Below are 22,031 nucleotides of genomic sequence, written 5' to 3'. Positions count from 1 at the left end.
TTGCCTAGTTTCATATATATAATTGATATCATTTTGCCTGTCTTTCCAATGGACAGTTGAAGGGTAGAAGAAAGAATTTGCAACTCAAAATTTGAAAAGAAAAGAAAGCTAAAAATAAATTTTAAAATTTAAGTGAAAAGAATGAGGGAAAGATTCTCTGGAAAGAGGTCAAAAAAAAAAAAAGGAATTTCAAAACTGAGGAAGGGGGAAATCTACTTGATTTACAAGAAAAAAGAGGGGAAGAATTAACCATATGGAAGTAAGAAAGAAAAAGACACTAGTAAGCAATACTCCAAAGGGAAAGAGGTAACAAACAGGAGGAGAATATTGGGTTGAGGGTGAGAACCAGTGGGAAAAAGACTAAAATATTAAGCTAAAACTAAAGCGATACAGTATTGTGATTATAGCAGAAGAAGGGGGAAAAAATCACAACTTGAAAAAGGCCAGTATTAGAGACAAATGGAAGAAAATATAAATTTAACTGTTGTAACTTTAAATGTGAATGTATTAAATAATTCAGTAAAATAAAATAGAATAGAATAAAATGATAAGATTGGATAAAAAAAACAAAACTATACAATCTTTTTTTTAAATTTTTTTTTAAAATTAAAGCTTTTTATTTACAAAACATATGCATGGGTAATTTAAACTATACAATCTTTTGCTTACCAGAAATACATGTGAAGGAGGACTGTCCTCTTAAATCTTTTTTTGTTTTTTCCTGAGGTAATTGGGATTAAATAACTTGCCGAGGATCGCAGAGTTAGGAAGTATCAAGTGTCTGAGGCCAGGTTTGAACTCATGTCCTCCTGACTTCAGGAATGGTGCTCTATCCATTGCAGCACCTAGCTGCCCCTTGTCAAATCTTTTAAAAATTTCTCTAACAAGAGTTTTAAAAATTCATTTTGAAGTTAAATACTAAAAGACAAAAAATGTCCATTTACACAGCGCAGCACAAAAAGAGTATTCAGTAGTAAGCAGTGAATCTCCATTTCACACAGTTTATTAATTTTTAAAAAATTAATATTATATACTGATGGAGGTGGATAACACCTTTCTTAGTTGATTTATAGTTGATTTAAGTGAAATATTCACAGTTATTCTTTGGAAAATATTGTTGTCACAGTTTTGTAAAACTTTTTGTTCCAAATTTTTCTCCTTTCCACCCTCCCCAAGGCAGCATGCACTCTTAAGATAGGTTAAATATATGCAAAATGATAATATTCTTTTTATTATTATTATTATTATAGATTTTTATATACAAAACATATGCATTGTTCCTTCAATGTAAGAATAGTTATGTAATGCAAAACTGATGGGATGTAAAAATTTTATTATTTATCAAGTGAATCCAACAAATTAGGAATTGCAGTTATGCTGTCTGATAAAACAAAAACAAACATCCAAATAAGGAAACTACATTCTGTTGAGAGGAACCATAAATAATAAACCAATATTAGTAATAAATAGTCCAGGTGCCTTAACTTTCACATTCAGAGAGGAGACATCTGAGTTATGGAAAACATGGGCAGTAACATAATATTGAAATTCTTTATATACTACAAAAAAAATTTTTTTAAGTTGCAAAATTCAAAAGAATAAATGACTTCAAAGAAGAGATATAAGAATGGGCACATAAACACAAATACTTTTGTTAGGGGGCAGGGTGGCCATAAGTATGCTTGAAACATTACATATATTTTAAAAGTTTTGATTGCTTTTGTTGAATTATCTTAGACATTTATTTGTTAAAAAATTTTTAAATTTATTATAACAGATGGCTTTCAGCAGTTTTAGGGGAGATATTTTATTTTATTTTTTATTTTTTTTTTAATTTTTATTTAATAATTACTTTATATTGACACTCGTTTCTGTTCCAATTTTTTTTTTCCCTCCCTCCCTCCACCCCCTCCCCTAGATGGCAAGCAGTCCTTTATATGTTGGATATGTTGCAGTATATCCTAGATACAATATATGTTTGCAGAACCGAACAGTTCTCTTGTTGCATAGGGAGAATTGGATTCAGAAGGTATAAATAACCCGGGAAGAAAAACCAAAATGCAGATAGTTCACATTCGTTTCCCAGTGTTCTTTCTTTGGGTGTAGCTGCTTTTGTCCGTTATTTATCAATTGAAACTTAGATCTCTTTGTCAAAGAAATCCCCTTCCATCAAAATATGTCCTCATACAATATCGTTGTCGAAGTGTATAATGATCTCCTGGTTCTGCTCATTTCACTTAGCATCAGTTCATGTAAGTCTCGCCAGTCCTCTCTGTATTCATCCTGCTGGTCATTTCTTACAGAACAATAATATTCCATAACATTCATATACCATAATTTACCCAGCCATTCTCCAATTGATGGGCATCCATTCATTTTCCAGTTTCTAGCCACTACAAACAGGGCTGCTACAAACATTTTGGCACATACAGGTTAGGGGAGATATTTTAAAGGGAAGAGTAGACGATATAATAATAAAAGATGTCAGTGAAATATTCCAAATTTTTAAAAAGATAGCAGAATTAAGAAGGAACACTTCTGTTCTATATTTGAATCTCATCAGCAAGAAGAAAAAAGTTGTTTACTACAAGTAATCAGAACCTTGGAGGATAAGTAGCCTCTCCATTTTAAAATTTATTATATAAGAGAAGAGAGATAAGAATAACAAGAAATAGTTTTAGACTTTGGGAGGGCAGATTTCATATGGTTTATAGAAAAGAGGTCACATCGAGATGAATGGGAAGTTCTCAAGAATGAAGTTGACATAAAGAAACAATTCTAATGCGTAAAAAGGGGAATTTTTAAAGAGACTGATTTGTATGTACAGGGAACAAAAATAGAAGGAGGTTTAGAAAGAAACAGTTTAGGGATATACATTTTTTAAAAAATGAATTTCGTGTACAAGTACTCTTGTATCTCTAGTAAATTTCAAAAATGCTTCATTGATAATCTTAGCATTTTTTCCTAATTCACTATTAGTTTCCTTATCTCTCTTTGAGAGGAGATTTAGGGGGACCAAACTTCTTTTGGTTCCCTGAACCCCAAACCTGTCACTAACCTCATCATCTAATTCCCTGACCATTAGGACCCCTAATCTTATCATTTTGGTTCCCTGAATCTAATCTCATCATTTGGTTCCCTTACCAGGAACCCAGAAATCTAGATCTCATCATTTTAACTTACTATTTCATGTCACCTTAGTCTGAGATTATGAGATTATGCTTAGCTATACTTATTTTTTTAGTTCACCCAAAGCATAAAAAATTCTATTCCAACCCTTCATTGTGAATATTTGCTTCACGTATGTTTCTTTTAAACAACACATTATCAGATTCTCCTTTCTAAGCCACTTTTAAATTTTGTAGATTGGTTTAATTCTTGCATCTCAATCACATCATCGCTTTGCTTTTCAACCTCCTTTTTGCAGAGACAGTGAAGATAATGGAAAAGAAGAAATATTACCAACACCAGAGATTGAAGAGATCTGCTTTCATTCTGATGAAATTAGATTCAGGGAACCAAAATGATCAGATTAGGGGTCCTGGTGGTCAGGGAGTTTGATGATGAGGTTAGTGATAGGTATGGAGTTCAGGGAACTAAATGAAGAGGTTTGGTTCCCCTAAATCCCCTTTAGGATTCAATGCAGGGTTGGGAGTTGTGGAAACCCTCTTTTGGCAGTGCAGAGGTCCTTTGTAAAAGAATTTACAAACCCAAAAAGCTACACTGATAAAAAGAGGTTTATTATTGGCATTGGGAAATCAGATTTTCCTATTCATGAATAGAAAGACTGAATTACTTAGTAGCAAGGTCCCAGCAGAGAAGTAAAGTTTCTAGTAGAGAGATCCCAACAGAGAGGTATAAAGTCCCATTAGGGAAATAAATGAGAAAGAGAAAGAGAGGGTTAACACTGAAAGAGAATTATCATTTCAGCAAGCAGAGTTTGCTACTATGCCAGGGATGGCATGTTAGGTCCTCTGCAAGGACTGAGCCCCAAATTGGCATTTTTATAAGGAAATCTGAGACAGAAGTTTCAATCAAATGAGATTCCCTCAATGCTGTCACTGCCCCCAGACCTAGATGAGACCACTTACTGGGCTCAAAACAATAGGAGTCAGTAGAAATCTAGATGTCCAGCTAAATGAGATTACTTTAACTAGTCCTACCAGGATAAACCACTTTATCTTGTTTCCTTGGGGTGGGTCTCACAGAGGCAGGATTCAAGGAGACTTTCTCCTTGATGGAGTTTTAGAAAGTTTTGGGTCTCCCTCATCAATTCCCTCCATTGATAGAGCTCTGGACCCGAAATAAGGAAGACCTGAATTCACATCTGGCACATAACTAACTTGTAACCTAGGGCTAGTTACTGTCTCAGTTTCTCCATCTGTAAAAATGGAGATAATTAGAGTGCTTGCCTTCCAGAGTTATTGTGAAGTGCAAGATAATATTTGCAAATAACCCCAGCACAAAATAGGCACTTACTAAATGCTTATTCCCTTCCCCTTCCTTTCCTTAAATGATTCACTCAAGTTGAAATTTGAGTTACCTCCTCAACACTATGCTCCCTTTTAAGTGCCTCTCTCCTTTTTACTTGTTCCTGTTTATATTACATGCACTTGTGCACCAAACTGTGTGTCTGTGTATCTGTATGTGTGTCTCTGTGTGTGTATATTCAGCCCTCCTTTGGTGTGTCCAAATGTATCTGAAATTCATGTGATGGCTACTCTCCCTTTCCTCATTTTGTATATACTTTCTTTAAACATGTTTCACTTATGAACATATTGGAAAATAACTTTCCTTCCCTTTTTTCCCACAATGTGTTTTTTTCTTAAGTCCATCAAAATAGAATAAAAGTACCCTCAATCCTTCCTTTTTTCTTATTTAATTCTCTTTATGTGATTCTTGAAGTTATTAGAATTCTAAAAATGACATTTGTCTTTTCTCTCTGAGAATGTCAACTTTGTATCATTGTTTTATCATTTCAGTTGATCAAATATATTTACTGCTCTAGATTGCTCTTTATTCTTTTCTCCACAGTTTTGTTCTTTTTTTCAGGAATACTTGAAGGCTTCCTTCTTCTCCCTTCCCCTTTCCCCCAGTTGCCCTATTACTATAAAGGGGAGCATCCTCCTCCCTCTCACTCCCCATATCCAACCTGTTGGTTTCACTTTTGCAACCTCTTTTGAATTTGATCCTTTTCTCCTCTGATCCTGCCACCACTCTGGTCTAGGCTTTCATCACTTCAAGACTAAACTACTGTAGTAATGTCCTGTCATATGTACCTAATTTTTAAGTCTCTCTTTACTCCAAGTCACTTAGCCACTAGTCATTTTCCATAAAGCACATGCCTGACCATGCTATCTTATTCAATAAACTCCAGTGGCTCCCTGTCATCTCCAGAATAAATTAAAAAAAAAAAATCCTCTTTTGAACACTGAAAGCCTTTCATAACCTAGCTTGCTTTTACTTTTTAATTTTTTTATTCCTTACCCTTTTCCCTGCCAAGTACCCTTTGATGCAGTGACATTGGCCTCCTAGCTATTCCTTAAACAAGGTAGTCTATATTTTGGCCCTGGGGCATTTCCCTGACTGCGACTCCATGGTATTTAAATTATTTCTTTCTGATTAATTACAACATTTTCTCCTTGCCCTGGAAGTTCTAGGATTTGACTATAATATTTCTGGGAGTTTTCATTTGGGGTTTTCGTTTAGGATTTTTTCAATTTCTGCTTTATCCTCTGTTTCTTTCCTTTTTTTCTTTTTAATTTTTTTAAACCAGTTAACATATAAAAACAATTTTTAACATTTGTTTTTAAAACTTTTGAATCTATTATGGAAATATTTTCCATGACTACACATGTAAAACTTACATTGAATTCCTTGCATTTTCTTTATGGGGATGGGGAGAGAGGAAAGGAAATAATGTCATCTTGTGGGGGGGTAGGGGAGAGAGGAACTCAGGAAAAAAAAAAATTTAAAAAAGCATGCTTCAGTTTGCATTCAGACACCATCATTTTTCTCTGGGTGTGAATAACATGTTTCATTATAAGTCTTTCAAAGTTGTTTTGTATCATTGTATTGCTGAAAATAGTTATGTCATTCACAGCTGATCATCTAACTATTGCTGTTACTTTGCACATAGTACATTTCATTTTTTTTTCAACTCATGAAAGTTTTTCCAGGTTTTTCTGAAAGCATACTGCTCATACTTTCTTACAGAACAATAGTATTTCAACATAACTACATACCACAATTTATTCAGCCATTTCCCAATTGATGGATTTCTCTTTAACTTCCATTTATTTGCCCCCCTCCCCCCCAAAAAAAGAACTGCTATAAATATTTTTAAGTCCCTTTCCTTTTTTTTTTTTTTTTTAAATATTTTTTGGGATATAGACTTAGTAGTGGAATTGATAGATCAAAGGAAATGGTTTTTATAGCCTTTTGGACATACTTCCAAATTGCTCTGCAAAATGGTTGAACCAGTTCATAACTCCACCAACAGCATATTCATATCTCATTTTTCCCACTACATTTCTCATTTCCCTTTTCTGTTCTATAGCCAATCTAATAGGTATGGGGTAGTACTTCAGAATTGTTTTAATTTGCCTCTCTAGACAGTAGTGAATGTGGGCATTTTTTTCATATGACTATAGATAGATTACTTGATCTGGAAACTTTGATTATTTATCTTTTGGGGAATTCTTGGAGTCCATTTCCAGTGAATACCAAAAGTGTGAAGATGTAGAGGGTCACAGTTAGTGGAGAAACTCTGGAAGGATATAAGACCCTTCAGCCCAGAGGGAACCTGCTAACAATGTCTGGTTTGGCTCCCCATCTCCCTTCAGGGCTCTCAGCACTCCTGAGAAGTCAGGGGGTGGTGACAGTCTGTGTTGAGATTGAAGTAGAGTGATAGCAGGTGAAAGAGTGATACCAAGTGGCAAACTACATAGCAAATTGTTTATATGGTCCTATGTGCTCAGAGTTGTTTTTGTTACATTATAAAAAGGAGAAAATCCTTGAAATAAATGGACTCCATTTTCCCACTATCTTTGGGAGTCCTGCCTCATAACTTCTCTACTAGGAAGGTATATTTTAATCACCCTGGTGTGGCGGCTCTAGAAAGCAATGGTACATTTTGTCATCCCAGCTCAGGGGCTCTAGAAAGCAGGATATTTTAACCATCCTAGTGTGGGGGCTCTAGAAAGCAATGGTACGTTTTGTCACTCCAACTTGAGGGCTCTAGAAAGTAGGACATAACATGAATATCTGAGGCCAATGGAAGATATGCTTTGTAATTTCAATTTATTAATTTGAATGCCAGATTATATATACTTTTAATATACCTTTTAGGCTAGTATTATAATATACTAGCTATCTTCAGGTGATATATACCTTCTAGGGTTAATGCATAATCCATACTTTGACATTTCAGTATCTACTTTAACTATTAATACCAGGATACTTAATAATACAGAATTGTAAATAGTTTAGTTGTGATGCTCATTAAAATCAATAGAATTGTAAGTAGTTGTGATATTTTATCAGTGTCAAAGTACTTGTCAAAACAGAGTAGTAAATAGCAGAAATTATTATACTAATGTATTTACTTCAAGTATGTTTTTAATTCATTGGTAAGGGGTAAATAATATAGATAAAATGCCTTGTTCCTATTGCATGCATTCTCCATCCAGATTGTCCTAAATTTACCAAGTATGTCTTTACAATTGTTAGAGAAATGGTGACTTAATAGTTTGAATTGATCCCACTAATAGAGAGTAAGTCTCAAGTGATATCATGGACTTATTCAATACTGGTCCTCTACAGGAAATGGCTCTTATTTTTATAAATTTGACTCAGTTCTTTATATGTTTGAGAAATGAGGCCTTTATCAGAAAATATTGCTTCAGTTTCCCTCCCACAATTATTCTTATAATTATATATATATAATATAATACATATTATATTTATATATATATGTTATAATAAATAATTATAACAAGAATAATTGTTAACTATTTCTTTCCCTACCCATTTATTCTATTTTCTCTCTTTTCACTCTATCCCTCCTCAAAAGTGTTTTGTTTCTGACTACCCCCTCACCTAATTTACGCCCCTTTCTGTCACTCTTCCTTTATCTCCTTCTCTTCCTATTATTCTATAGCATAAGATAGATTTCTGTATCTATTAAGTACCTATTATATATTATATAAGATATAATTCTGTATTGTTATTCCTTCTTTAAGCCAATTTTAATGAGAGTTTCATTCACTCCCTTTTCCTCTCCCTCTTTCCCTCCATAGTAAAAGCTTTTTTCTAGATTACTCTCATTTCCCTTTCCCATTTTTCCTCTGCCTCTCTAAATTGTTTTTCAGAATCCTTTTTGAGTTTTTTCATGGCCTGAGAATAATTCACATTTTTCTTGGAGGCTTTGGATGTAGGACCTTTGACTTTGGTACCTTCTGAGTGTGTGTTTTGATTTACCTTGTCACTGTAGTAACTTTCTCTGGTCAGAATCTTTTTCTGTTATTTGCTCATTTCCCCAGGCTATTATTGGGTTTTTAACTCTTTGTTAATGTAGGGCTCTGCTTTTAGAATGGAGGATGCACTATCCTAAGCTTCAGGGGTTTTGTGCATCTGTTTTTAAAGAAACTTTTAGGGACCTGTATGTTTTCAGTTCTTTCAAAGTAGTATGATGTAGGGAGAAGTGTTTACTATTCTCCTGGCTTGTGCTCTGGTCTGTGACCAAAGAAAACGCACTTTTCTGCTTTGGAATTATAAGACAGGTCACCACTCCAGTGTATAGCTACAAGCTCTGGTGTGCTAGTGCTCTTCCTTGCCCTCGGATTGCCACCCGGGACTGCAGCCTGGATCTTCAGGTATGAGCAAAGCAATAGAGTCCTGCTTCAGTGCTAGTAGAGATCCATATAATTTCCTTCTGACCAGTTGTTAGATCCCTCCTTACCATCTATGAGCTGGAAGCTCTGGAAGCCACTGCTTCTGCTGCTGCTGCTGATTAGATCTGCTCCTGGTTTGCTGGGGTTGTGCTGGTGCAGCCTGCACTGAACTGTGTTCTATTGTCATGGAAATGTGACAAAGCTTTTTTGCTGACCTAAGTTGTCTTTGCCTTCTGTGGGCGAAGAGGTTTGGAAACCATCACTGATTCAGTCTTTCTAAGATCTGTTCCTGGATTGCTGGGGCCAGAACTGTGCTGATCTGGTGATCTGATTATGTTCCATTCTCATTCTGGTATGACAGACCTTTCCTGCCAATGTTCTGGGTTGGAAAATTCTTTTACTCCACCTTTTTGTGAGTTCTGACTTCCTAAAATTGGTTTAGAGTCATTTTTAAAGGTTATTTGGAGAGATTTAGGAAAGAGCTCAGGTTATTCCTTCTTATTCCATCATCTTGGCTCTGATGAGGTCAGTGATATTTGTAATGAGGTATGAGAATCTGGTCAGAGGTGCAGATCCTATGGTAAAGAATTCACAAACCTGAAATCTTTGTAGCAAAAAGGGATTTATTGGCACTGAGAAGCCAACTTGCTAGGAAGACAGACTTCTTAGTAGGCAAAGTCCTGTCTAAAACATTTACAAAGATTCAGGGTGCAGAGTTGTCTTTTATTAGCCAGCTAAGTCTTCAATCCAATTCAAAATTAACTGAGAGTTAAGTAATACAATGTACTGCTTTCTAGTGCCTCACATTGGGCATCAAAATGTTGTGTCCTTCTGGAGGTCCCTGTTCTGGAGCCAAAATGTAGTGTGCTTTCTAGAGCCCCCAAATTTGGGTGTCAAAATAATACTGTTTGGACTAGCTCTCTGGAGGATCTTGGGACTAGCCTTGGTCTTAGTGGAGGAGTGAAGAAGGCAGGAGATTCAAGAGAATGGTCAAAGATGGAGCCTCAAAGATGGGAGTCAATGTTGACAATGCCTTGGGCCTAGATCTCTAATTGAAAAGAGATTACTTATCTCTGGAGTTTGAGGTACTGGGCATGGCAATGGACTAATCTCCAACTTAATAGAGGGTTCGCCAAAGCCCACAAACTCCAACTTAATGAGACTATTTAACTGTCCAGAAGGGAAGGCCTCTTTCAGAGGAAAGTTTGAGACTCAGGAACTTCCCTCAAAAAGGGAGAAAAGCCTCAGCTTCCCCCCGCTCCCCCCCCAAAAAAAAAAAAAAAAAAAGGTCAAAGGGAATACAATTTACATCAGTTCCTCCTGGTAGTAAATATCCCTTTATCCTCAGTTTCTAAAGTACCTGGACAATTTTCCACTATAATTTCTTGAAATATGATGTCTGTGTTCTTTTTTTAATCATAGATTTCAAATAGTAATTCTTAAATTCTCTCCTTGACCTATTTTCCAAGTCACTTGTTTTTCTTTGACGTATTTCATATTTCCTTTTAATTTCCTCCCCTCTCCCCCCCCAAAATCTTTTGACTTGGTTTTACTGTTTCTTGATGACTCGTGGATTCATTAGCTTTCACTTGACCAATTTGGCCTTTTAATGAGTTAATTTCTTTACTATAGTTTCATAACTCTTTTGCCATTTGGCCAATTCTGATTTTTAATGAGTTAATTTTTTCTTTAGTATTTTTTGTACCTTTTTTACTAAGCTATTGATTCTCTTTTCATAATTTTTTTGCATTGCTCTCATTCCCTCCATTTTTCCTCTGTTACTTTTATTTGATATTAAAAATATTTGTGTACTCTTTTAAAGGTTTTTGTAGTTCTAAGAATTCTTGGTTTACTTGTGTCTAGTCTGTATTTTTCTTTGAGGCTTTGCTTGTAGATGTTTTCAAGTCATTGTCTTCATCTAAATTTGACTTAAAATTCTCTGTTACCATAGTAGCTTTTTAAAGTCACTTTCATTTTTTGTTGTTCAGTCATTTTTCCAGCTTATTTCTTTATTTTGGAATTTATATTAAGAGTTGGTCAGTGTTCACCCTGGGGTTAGGGGGAATATCTAGCCTGATCTTTCTGACAGGACCTAAGTCCTGCTGCTTTCATATCTAGGTCTCAGTGAAGAGGAAGGGAAACTATTCCCTTTACTGAAGTTGTGTTCCCTTTAAGATTGTCACTCTGAGATTGTGTCCCCTTTTCTGATCTCAAAGATCAGGATCTCCCAGGCTATAAGAATTCTAGAGATAAGGCTCATCCTCCCACGATAAAGGAAGCAATACTATTCAGGGGCAAATCAACTTCTATAGAAATTTTAAATTCTCATTCAATTGAGGATTCCTGGTCTGATCAGCTTGGGCTGTCCCAGCCCCCACCAAGACACTCAATATAACAGTTTCCTTCAGTTCAGCTCCTTGAAGAAGGCCTACAATAGCTTTATCAGCTGCTAGGACTCTGCCGGCTCTCAACCTAAAACTCCATTTCCTTAATAGGTCCTTGCCACTATAGAAGTAAGTCCCTTGGCAAAACTGGTTTCTATCCAACAATAAACTTTCATTTTGCAATTAGTAATTCGGGAATAAGTGAATTCTTTCACTTTAAACCTGCGGCGATTAAAGGGGATTTTTAACAATTTTCTCATTGCCACTAACCTCATCACCACCAGCAATTGAGGGCATTCAAACCTCATCATGGGGACATACAAGTTTTCAGTACTTTGAAGTTGGTGTCATCTAGGAAAAGGTTTGGTCACTACCCTCTTGATTCTTATCCAGGTATGATACCTGTTCCCTAGTGACTACAGCCACCCCTTTCCTCATTGGACAGTGTAATGAAACTATCAAATGGCACCTGATCCTGAGCCTGGAATTCCTTTCTGATCAAGTGTTCTGATCTTTATCATCTCTGCCATTGCCTAGACCCATCGTCAGTGTTACTACTACTGTGCCATGCTTCTAGGCAGCCCCCATTGTCTACAGCACTCTTCTATCTTCCTAAGCGCTCCTCAAATAAAAACTATGACTGTCGTTTTTGTTTTTGTTGTTTTGTTTTTGCTTTCTTTCTCAGAATCAGTTTGAATGTGCTTTTTAAAGTTGTTTAGAGCGCTGTGTTGAGACAGCACTGGCAAAAATGCTTTCTTTACTCTGCCATCTTAGCTTCCACCTCTATCCCTTTCTCCTTTTTCCCTGTATTTTCTTTAGTGTCATTTATGCCTGGAATGCTTTCCCTCCTCATCTCCACATTTCCTGGCTTCTTTTGAATCCCAACTAAAATCTCACTTTTTACAGGAATTCCTTTTTCAAATCTAGTATTGCTCCCGCTTTAATCTATTTCTTACTTATGCTTATTTTACATATTTGTTTGCTTGTTGTTTCCAATTGAATTTCAGGCTCCTTGAGGGCAGGCACTTTTATTTCTTTTTGTATTCTCAGCTGTTAGCACGGTTCCTGGTGGTGTTTAATAAATTTTTATTGATTGTCTGCCCTCTGGTAAATCTTTTCTTTGGAGTCCAGTACTTTATCAGAGATTATCCCCATCTAGGATATACTATAACCTATTCAACATGTAAAGGACTGCTTGCCATCTGGGGGAGTGGGTGGAGGGAGGGAGAGGAAAAATCGGAACAGAAGTGAATGCAAGGGATAATGCTGTAAAAAATTGCCCTGGCATGGGTTCTATCAATAAAAAGTTATTAGAGAGAGAGAGAGAGAGAGAGAGAGAGAGAGAGATTATCCCTTAATGAAATGATTCTGAGAATGGAAAAGGGATATAAGATAAACCAATTAGTTGACTTTTTGGTTGGACTAATTGCTGGCACTTGGATGCAACCAACTAACCTCTTCAGTTTCAGCAATAGCTAGAGATATCAAAGTGTTGAGGGATGAGAAATACCCCAATAGCGATGGGGGAGGCTGGTGTGGCAGATTTTGTGAAAGAATTTGCAATCCCAATCTACAAGCGAAGTTTTTGGCAAAATGGGTTTATTACACTGAGAAATTCCCTCAATGGACTAGTTCCTGATTAGGAATTAGCAAAGGTTTAGGTATACAAGCCTTGATTTTTATTTAGCCTTCTATGGCCCGGGGCTAGAGAGCCATCTCCAAATGATTTGCGGAACTAATCAGTAATGGATGGTAATTATGCCTCAGGTCAAGATCGACAAATGAATTGTAGGTGGGGATTATTGTGGGATCCCCTAGGAATCAAATAGGAGGGTGGGGATGCTCCCAAAGGTTGAGTGGGGTTTAGATTTAGGGTTTTTACCAGTTCAGGTCTAAGCTGCTCCTTAGATTCTGTATTTGGAGAGGGAAGGAAGAAAGGAATAGAAGTGATTGATGAGGGAGAAAGAATATCCATGGGGAATATCCATGGGGTACTTCCCAGTCAGATAGAATATCCATGGGATACTTACCAGTCACTGCTGTAGGCCTCACAGATTCATTGCTTTTCTGTTGGTTGATGACATCAGAGTCTTGAATTTCTAAAGTCTCTCTGGGTGTAACCTCAGTTGCTATTATGCCCCACCTGTCCTTTGATTGATACCGTGTAGCTGGGCCCTGCTTCTCATTTCTCTGGGTCAGTCTACATTCAGAGGCCCAATGAAAAGCCTCAGTTGCATTTTGGACATGGGATTTTGGATTTTCTCTCACCCTGTCTTCTCATTCTATCTCCATATCTACAATGAGCTCTCAAATTTCCAACTTTTCCACACTGAAAACATTGATGAGTTTCTCTAGAAGTCCCTTGCCAAGAGGGACCCTGTCTTCCATGTTCATCATAGTTTGGGTATAATAAGTATTTATGCCCACTGTGGCACAGCGCCTTATGATCTCCTCTAAAGGAGCATCTTTGTCTAGCCCCCATATAATTCTTTTGCAAACCTCATTGGCATTTTCCTTAGCCAAATGTCTAGTCATTATTTCTGTGGCAGCATTATCTCCAATGGTTCTTATTACAGCTGTTTGCAAACGTCCCACAAAATCTGCAAAAGGTTCATTGGGACCTTGCTCTATTTTTGTAAAAGTTTTATTTCCATCTTTCTGTCCAGGGAGAGAATTCCAAGCTTTTATTGCAGCCTTAGAAATTTGCTCATACACTGTTATGGGATAATAAATCTGTTCTGAACTCTCTGCATACTGACCTTGACCAGTTAGTTGGTCAAAAGCAACTTGTACAATAGCTCCTGTTTGCCTGTTGCATTGGGCTTGAATCCTACATAATTCATGATACTCCAAAAGCCACAATAAATTTTGTCCCGGTTCTAGACATGTTCTAGCTATGGATTTCCACTCATTCGGGGTTAAGATTTCATAAGACAAATTATCTAGTAACATCTTCACATAAGAGGATGTAGCCCCATAAAGAATGCAACTCTTTTTCAAATCTCTAATTTTTTCCAAATTAAAAGAAGTGTATTTTCTCTCCTTCTGACCTGAAGAATCAAGCTTTTCAATCACAGGATAGGCATTTATAAAATCAGATATATCTTCTCCTTCATTTTTTGCCTTAATTAATTAGCCTCTTCTAATCTTGTCATATTCTGCTTCACAGGAGATGCTGATTGTGTTTCTGCCTCTCCCCCTCATCCTTCTTCCTCCACCCATGAAGGGTTAATTGAGGAGGGAGAGTCATGAGATGTGGAATGAGCTAATTCCTCCTGCTGTGAAGTATCATACTCAGAATTGTACTTAACTCCATTCTTATCACCTAGTTTAGTTGGCACTTCTCCTTACTGCTGTTTCTTCTTTTTCTTCATTCTAACACTTAAATAATTTTATAGCCAGTTGTATTAAATTATATGTATTAAGTATGTCTTTGGAAATTGAGTTAAGTCCATTTTTATTATAGAATTGACAAAAGATCCTCTCCTATCAATTTGCACTCATTTAGATCCAATTCCTTTTCCACAGAGAAACAAGGACATATGTGTTTTACAGTTTGTAAAAGTTCAATGATCTGCTGCAAAATTATAATCAAACCTTGGCTTTCCGTAATTTTGACAATGCTCTCTAAACATTTTCCTTGTACAGAAACAGAAGGCTGTTTTCTAAACATCTGTCCCATCTTAGCTGAAATTCTACTTTAACTTTTTTTAACAAAATTTCTTTGTTATACTCACCCTAATTTCTGGGTTGAAGAGACTTTTCCACTGGATCAGGATCAGAGGCTTTTCCACTGGATCTGGATCTGAATCGTACCATGTTCAGGGTGCCAAAATGTGATATTCTTTTTCTTCTTTAAAATATATGATGGTTCTCTCTGGGTGAGAGCAGGTTTCTCAGGGAGGTTTTCTGGAGGCAGCCTTAGTATCGGTTCAGATCAATAATTACCCCAAACGCAGCCAGGTGATAAAAGTTCAGATCTTTTATTGTCTCCAATATAGCCCGGTTAGCTTAGAGGCCTATCTCTCTGCTTGGTTCCAAGAGCTCTTGCAGCTAACCCTAACCCTAAATTCGCGCCTCCATGATCTGCGGCAGTGGCGGCAGCTGCCAGGAGTGGATGCAGCACCCTGGGGCCTGGGAGCTGTCGGCTTGGAGTGAGCACGCCGGACGCTGGGGCCGTCTGGCCCGCCGGCAATTGATTGAAATCTTCAGAAAATTGAAGGCCCTTGCATTTTTCAAAGTCTTGAAGCTTCCCTGATCAACAAAGAACATTAAGCCTGGTTGTGGAGGCAATTGCTTCTATGCCAGGAATGGAACATGCCGAGGATTGCATACCAGGGATATCATTGACTGAAGGCCTGGAACTCAACACACAATTGTTTTTAGAAATGCAGATTAAGAAAATGAAGGAAATAATACCACAGTTGTATACAAATCAGGTGAATGATAGAAATAACTCTTTGACTACATCCCCCAAACAACTTGACAGTGAACACGTGAATCAGCCCAATGGGCATGAAGCTCATCTCCATGGGTATCAAGAGAGAAGGGCAGAAGATGATGACGGGATGTCTATTGTTACTTGTATGAGGTGTAGAATTGTTCAAAAAATCCCACTCGAGGAGCTGAAAAAGGACCAGATGTTCTTTGCTTGTGTCAAGTGCAACTTAAGTATATCTCCTCCCTTCCCTTCCTTGAATGATATACCAAATGCCATTGATTCAGGAAATAAAGATAATGCTACTTCAAGGACTATTACTAACCAATTTAAAGTAAAAAACTTTCATCCAGGCAAATATTACTGTGATAAGTGCTGGTTTTCTACCAAGGTCTCTTTGCAATATAAAAAGCACACACTCCAGCATGGAGATGTAAGATTCTTTTGTTCACACTGCAGCTATGTCTCCTACACAAAAGGAGAATTCCAGAGGCATTTGGTGAAACACACAGGGACATTTCTGTATCAGTGTGAGTATTGTGATTATGGTGCCGTCAGAAATGATTACATAGTTAAACACACACGAAGAGTTCATGAGACCAGTGGAGAGAAGTGACCTTTTAAACAGACTCTGGAATCCCAGTCAAAGAGAATCAGTTTTTCCAAACAGAACTCTGAGGTTTTCAGTGAAGTTCCTAAGTCAAGTTCTTTTCTTAATGAGCCACCAGATTTGTCTTTATGTTTTGTTCGCCATGGAAATCAGGACAGAGCAGACTGTGATGATACTATTCCCTTTAAAAAGTCTAAGGAGTGCAGCTTCCAGAACCAAGCAAAGTTAACTTTTTTGAGAATGAAAACATAGAAGTCGAGTTATTGTCACCAGCCAAAGAAACCGTGAAGCCAGGCATGCTGCTGACTGTGGTGGCCCCAGCCGAACTGAAAGTCCCCAATAACTGTTTAGTCCAGTTGATAGATGTGAAGGTAATCAATGGAACCCAGCAACTTGTTCTAAAGTTAATTCCTCTGAAAGAAAAAAGTGGCCTTGTGCCTGGCTCTAATGAAGCTTGTATGAGCTTGTGAGCAGATCCATAGTGCCAAATGAGTGAGAAAAACTAGTGCCTATTGAACAAGCTCCACCAGCAGTGGACAGGAGTCCTGAAAAGCCATTGGACGTTAATAATCTGCACTCTACAGATTACACCCAGATGAAGGATCTAAGTCGCAGAAAAACTTGTGTTTCTCAAGTGTTAAAGAATAAAGCAGAGACTTATGAAAGCCCATGTAAGTCCTATCCACATTGTGACAGAATTGGGGAGTGGAGGCAAGAAATGCCTTCAGTTCCGTATTGAGCAGCTTTCTCCTGTTTCCTCGAGAGATGGTGATATGAAACAAAATAAGTGTTGTTCTTCGTTGTCTGTGATGAACAATGGTACTTTATGCAGTCCTTTGAAAAGGTCGGGTGTTTTGCCACATTTGTTGAGGGATGAGAGACACCCTAACAGCAGCGGGGGTTCCCAAGCCAGTGTCACAGTGATATAATAGGAACAGTGTTCCCCTGATCTTTTGGTAGGGGTGGACCTGAACTAGTGCAGACTTGTGCCCACCTGGGAAAGATTGAATTTATCTTCTTCATCTGCCCCTTTACCCCAGGACATTCCTACCTGGTGGTTGGGAACAGCCAGCAATTCCTTTATTCTTAAAAGCTATATTGTCCCAAGGCCTGTCCTAGCCTCTCCTTTTCCTTTCTCTCATTTCCCTTGTTCTGCTGCTTCTCCAGCACAGGGAGTTCATTTTGCGGAGTCACTCTCTCATAAGTCAACCAAGCAGAGACCAAATGGGTTTGAATTAATTGCACTGAAATGTGAGGAAGATGAATCAGGCTCTGTCACAGATCTTGCTTGACTTCTGCCTGTCTCTCTCATTTCATTCCTTGTTTCTTTTCTTTTTTTTTTTTAAATGATTTTCTTTCTATTTTTTTTAAAATTTATTTTTAAGTTGAGAAAAAGATAACCAACATTGGGAGTTTTAGAAGAAGTGCAAATCTCATTTTTAAAATGTATTAATGGCAAAAAGGGAAAGGTTTGGAAAAAATGGTGATATCCCTCCTTTCTCAGGGTCTCCCTTTTCCATAGCCCTTAATCAAAAAATATTCCTCTTTCCCTTCCATGTATGCCAGTATTGGATTGGCATTTTTGTTTTCTCTTTGCTTTCTCTTACAGTTACATGCTGATCCCAGAACTTTTGTGTTTCTTTTTTGATGCTTCAGTATCTTCTATTGCTTCCCATTTTGTGAGATGAAACTGTAATGAACTATTCCATTAGAACACCTCAAAATAATGCTTATTGGACTTTTACTGAACTCTCTAGTATTAATAGTAAAGTGGGGAAGAAGAAAAGCCAGAAATCTAAGACTTTTTGTCCCCTTTTTGGAATAATGAAATCATGAATCTCAGTGATCTCATCTATGTGACAATCTATCTTTACACATTTCACAGTGGTTCTCCTAATAGCTGATGATAGCAAGCAGATGAGCCAAAATAGGAGCAGGAATATCAAGGGCATAACACAGATGATAGCTCTTCTGGAACAATCAGTAGCTCTTTATTGTGTATCCAGATCAGCTATAATGAAGTGACTAAAGACTTCATAAGCCACTTCCTGGGAAGTTAATACTGAGGTGCCAAATACTGTTGGCATTCACTATTCCCTGGCTCATCCATCAAAACTTCTCCTCCTCCTTAGAGGATCATCAAGGAAAAATACAAACTCTTTGCCCTCTTGGAGGTCTTTGTAGAAAGACTGCCTCCTTTCATAAGGACTGGGGAAAAACTCTCTCCTGTCCATTCAAAGACTCAAAATTAGCAAGTCAGCTAGAATATCCTCCTTCTTCCAAATAAAATACATAACATTATAGTTTTGAAATGAAAATTTCACCTCCCCCATACTACTTTCTTCTTGGTCCTTCTACTCCTAGGATGCCATCAACTCCATTCCATAAGAATGGACTACATCCCATGTGCTATGTGGTCCCAAAAACTGCTGTATAAGGTATCTGTGATCAGTAAAAGATTAACAAGCTACATATGCCAGCTACTGTCTTCTCTTTCTTGACCTCCCTCCTCTTCCTCTGCTCTTCCCTTCTAGAGTGCCCTTTGGACCACCCACCACCCCACTGTTGGTTTTTATTCTGAATTTCTTTTCACACTTTTTTTTTCTAAAAATACTACAATTCTTGATATTATGAAACTGACTTTTTTTCTTATCTGATGTAATTTTTGAATTTTACTGCCGCTTTTAGAGTGTGCCACTATCACTCAGCAACTACATCTCCCTTAAAGTTCAGTAATCCTGCCATTTGTACTTGCTCATCTTTTCCAACCTCCCTGGTAAATTCAGTTCCCGTGAACATTTTGATTTTTTACTTCTTCAGCCTTCCAAATATACAGGAGTGAGAGAGAACAAAGACAGAAAGCATAAGACCAATAAATAAGTTAAACTTAGTTTAGACACCCCTACTTCAGTTGAATTTGCTATTGATGCTGGCATTTCTTATTACAAACTTGCCTGACAGCCTTCTTTGTCGTGGCCAGAAACTGGAAACTGAGTAGATGCCCATCAATTGGAGAATGGCTGAATAAATTGTGGGTATATCAATATTATGGAATATTATTGTTCAGTAAGAAATGACCAACAGGATGATTTCAGAAAGGCCTGGAGAGATTTACATGAACTGATGCTGAGTGAAATGAGCAGGACCAGGAGATCATTATATACTTCCACAACAATACTTTATGAGGATGTATTCTGATGGACCTGGGCATCCTCAGCAATGACATGAACCAAATCAGTTCCAATGGAGCAGTAATGAACTGAACCAGCTACGCCCAGCAAAAGAACTCTGGGAGATGACTAAGAACCATTACATTGAATTCCCAATCCCTATATTTTTGCCTGCCTGCATTTTGGATTTCCTTCACAGGTTAATTGTACAATATTTCAGAGTCCAATTCTTTTTGTACAGCAAAATAACGGTTTGGTCATATATACTTATTGTGTATCTAATTTATACTTTAATATATTTAACATCTACAGGTCATCCTGTCATCTGGGGGAGGGGGTAGGAGGAAGGAGGGGAAAAATTGGAACAAAAGGTTTGGCAATTGTCAACGCTGTAAAATTACTCATACATATAACTTGTAAATAAAAAGCTATTAAAAAAAAAACTTGCCTGAGATAGTTATCTGTTCCAACTTATATGGGTGCATTCTGATAATAGTGAAAGCAATATAGTTAAAGGTAAAGATGTAGATTTGGAATCACGGGATCTGGATTTGATCTCATCTTTGACTTTTCTGAACTTTGTGACCTTGTGCACGTTACTTACTTCTGGACCCAGTTTCCTCACCTATAAAATGAAGTGGTATATCTTTTTGTTCTCTAAGGTCTCATCCTAAGTTGATGATCTTGTGAACTCAAACTATTGAAGTTTTTCCATCATCATTTACCAGTTACAAATTTTAAAAAATGACATCTAAGCATCTTAGCTCTAAAGACTTCTCCATAAATCTACCTAGGATGGATGTTACAGTAAATTGCAGTGACTACAGAACAAAGGGCAAAGGAACTTAAAATCAGAACCAGATTGCCAGGCAAAGAATCAGAAGTAAACAAGTCCAGAACCCAAATCTGAAATCTGAAATAAAATTAAATATAGCTGATGTATCCCATAGCTTTGGGCAACTGACCTTGTTAGGGTGTAGCTTTTTTGATCCTACCTGCTGAATTCTCTGGGCCATAGGTTCCTATTACTCAGCATTTAGAAAAAAGACCCAGCCCAATTCTTGGCATTCTTATTAAGTCCTACTTTGATTTCTAGCTCCTGTAGTTTGTGCTTCCAAAAGTTGTTCTCTTTGGTGATATCAAGTCTGTTTTTTTTAAAAGCTATTTCTCTCATTTTGCTAAAAATCTTGTTTCCTGGGAGAGTATCCAAAGCCAAGAGCTCATGCTTGAAGCTCCTTAACTTGTGATGTGTCTCTTGGCTTCTAATTCCCATATTTGGAGTCAAAGTGGTGTTTCCTACCAGAAATGCCACAGAGCTTCCCTTTCTTGTAGGATATGATTAGACCATCCATGGCCAGCCCTGTGACTAGTAGGTGATCTGGCTTTTTCTGGCAGCCTTAGTAAAGTTACTCATTTAGTTTTACCCCTCTTGATTCTGGTGTGCTTCTGAGCCCTCTCTGAGCTTCAACAGAGATCCCAAATCAGATTTAAAAAAAATAACAAAACTCAATATTTTTTCCTCAGTAGGGATGCAAAATAACCTTTTCTAGCAGTTGAGGAAACCTAAGAGCAATTGAAACATGCAGATTGTGGCCCTACTAATTTTCCTGTATTTCAAGTAAATTATCTTTCCTGTCTCAGTCCCGTCACTTGCCCTCAAAATTGCAATGCGTGACATCAGTAGTCAGTGTTGTATAAATGTATGTTAAACTGAATTATATTATACTCAAAACAGAAAGATAATTGTACTATGAAATATAAAAAGATCTAGAGGAAGGATGACATGTAGCATGTTAGAATAATCCTCAATAGAACATCTGGAGGACAATATGGACAAGTTCACATGGAATAAGAATGCATGGATAGCTTTGCTGTTTCTACCATTGGAGGGATTCATGTTGATGAGATCACAAATCTGTGTTAATTTTTAACATCCAAGCAGCTGGTTGGTGAGTTTTAATCAGATGGATGTAATTGATTATTTGTAAAAATAATTTCCATTCCTTTCCAAATAGAACTTATCTTTTCATCAAAACCTGTGGTGTCTCTAGTGAAGAGATATCCCTAGTAATAAAATCATTATTCAGTTGTTTGCATATTTTGTTTTTGACCTGATTTATGATGTCATCAATAAACGGAGCTTCCAGTGAGGAATGTCCTTTCCAATATTGAGCAGCACCTTTTCTGCAGCTTGTGGTTTATGAAAGTTAACCTAGAGCCCTATGGAGGAGTAACTCAGGGTCTTCTAGACAGCCCATGGCCAGGGTGAGACTTGAACCCAGTTCTCCCCAATTGTGAAACAAGCACTCTTTCCATTATGCCACACTTTAAATCCAAAGCATTTTATAGATCTTAAGTCAGGCCTTTTGACTTCCTATATGGAAAGGACCTGAAAAGAGTTCAGAATTCCAACCTGCCACGTACCAGTTTTGCCCTTGCTGTTCCTAAACTGGGCCCAGCCTCTCAGGCCTTTTCCCCATGGGCTGTCTCTGTGGGTAGAGAGGCAGGCCTCAGGGTTGGGGAGCAATGTCTCTT

At 37.3% G+C, this 22,031-nt stretch overlaps 1 protein-coding gene and 1 pseudogene across 1 annotated transcript in view; both read left to right on the top strand.

Moving 5' to 3' along the window:
- Nucleotides 1–22,031, top strand: part of ASPSCR1 (ASPSCR1 tether for SLC2A4, UBX domain containing) — a 155,233-nt gene that overhangs the window by 108,990 nt on the left and 24,212 nt on the right. The gene's annotated exons all lie outside the window — the stretch shown is intronic.
- On the top strand, nt 14,923–20,072 carry LOC127560614 (zinc finger protein 518B-like; annotated as a pseudogene).

Source organism: Antechinus flavipes, chromosome 4, assembly GCF_016432865.1.
Source record: "Antechinus flavipes isolate AdamAnt ecotype Samford, QLD, Australia chromosome 4, AdamAnt_v2, whole genome shotgun sequence".
Taxonomy (NCBI): domain Eukaryota; kingdom Metazoa; phylum Chordata; class Mammalia; order Dasyuromorphia; family Dasyuridae; genus Antechinus; species Antechinus flavipes.
The sequence above is the reverse complement of the archived record's forward strand: the minus strand, read 5'-3'. Positions and strand labels throughout refer to the sequence as shown.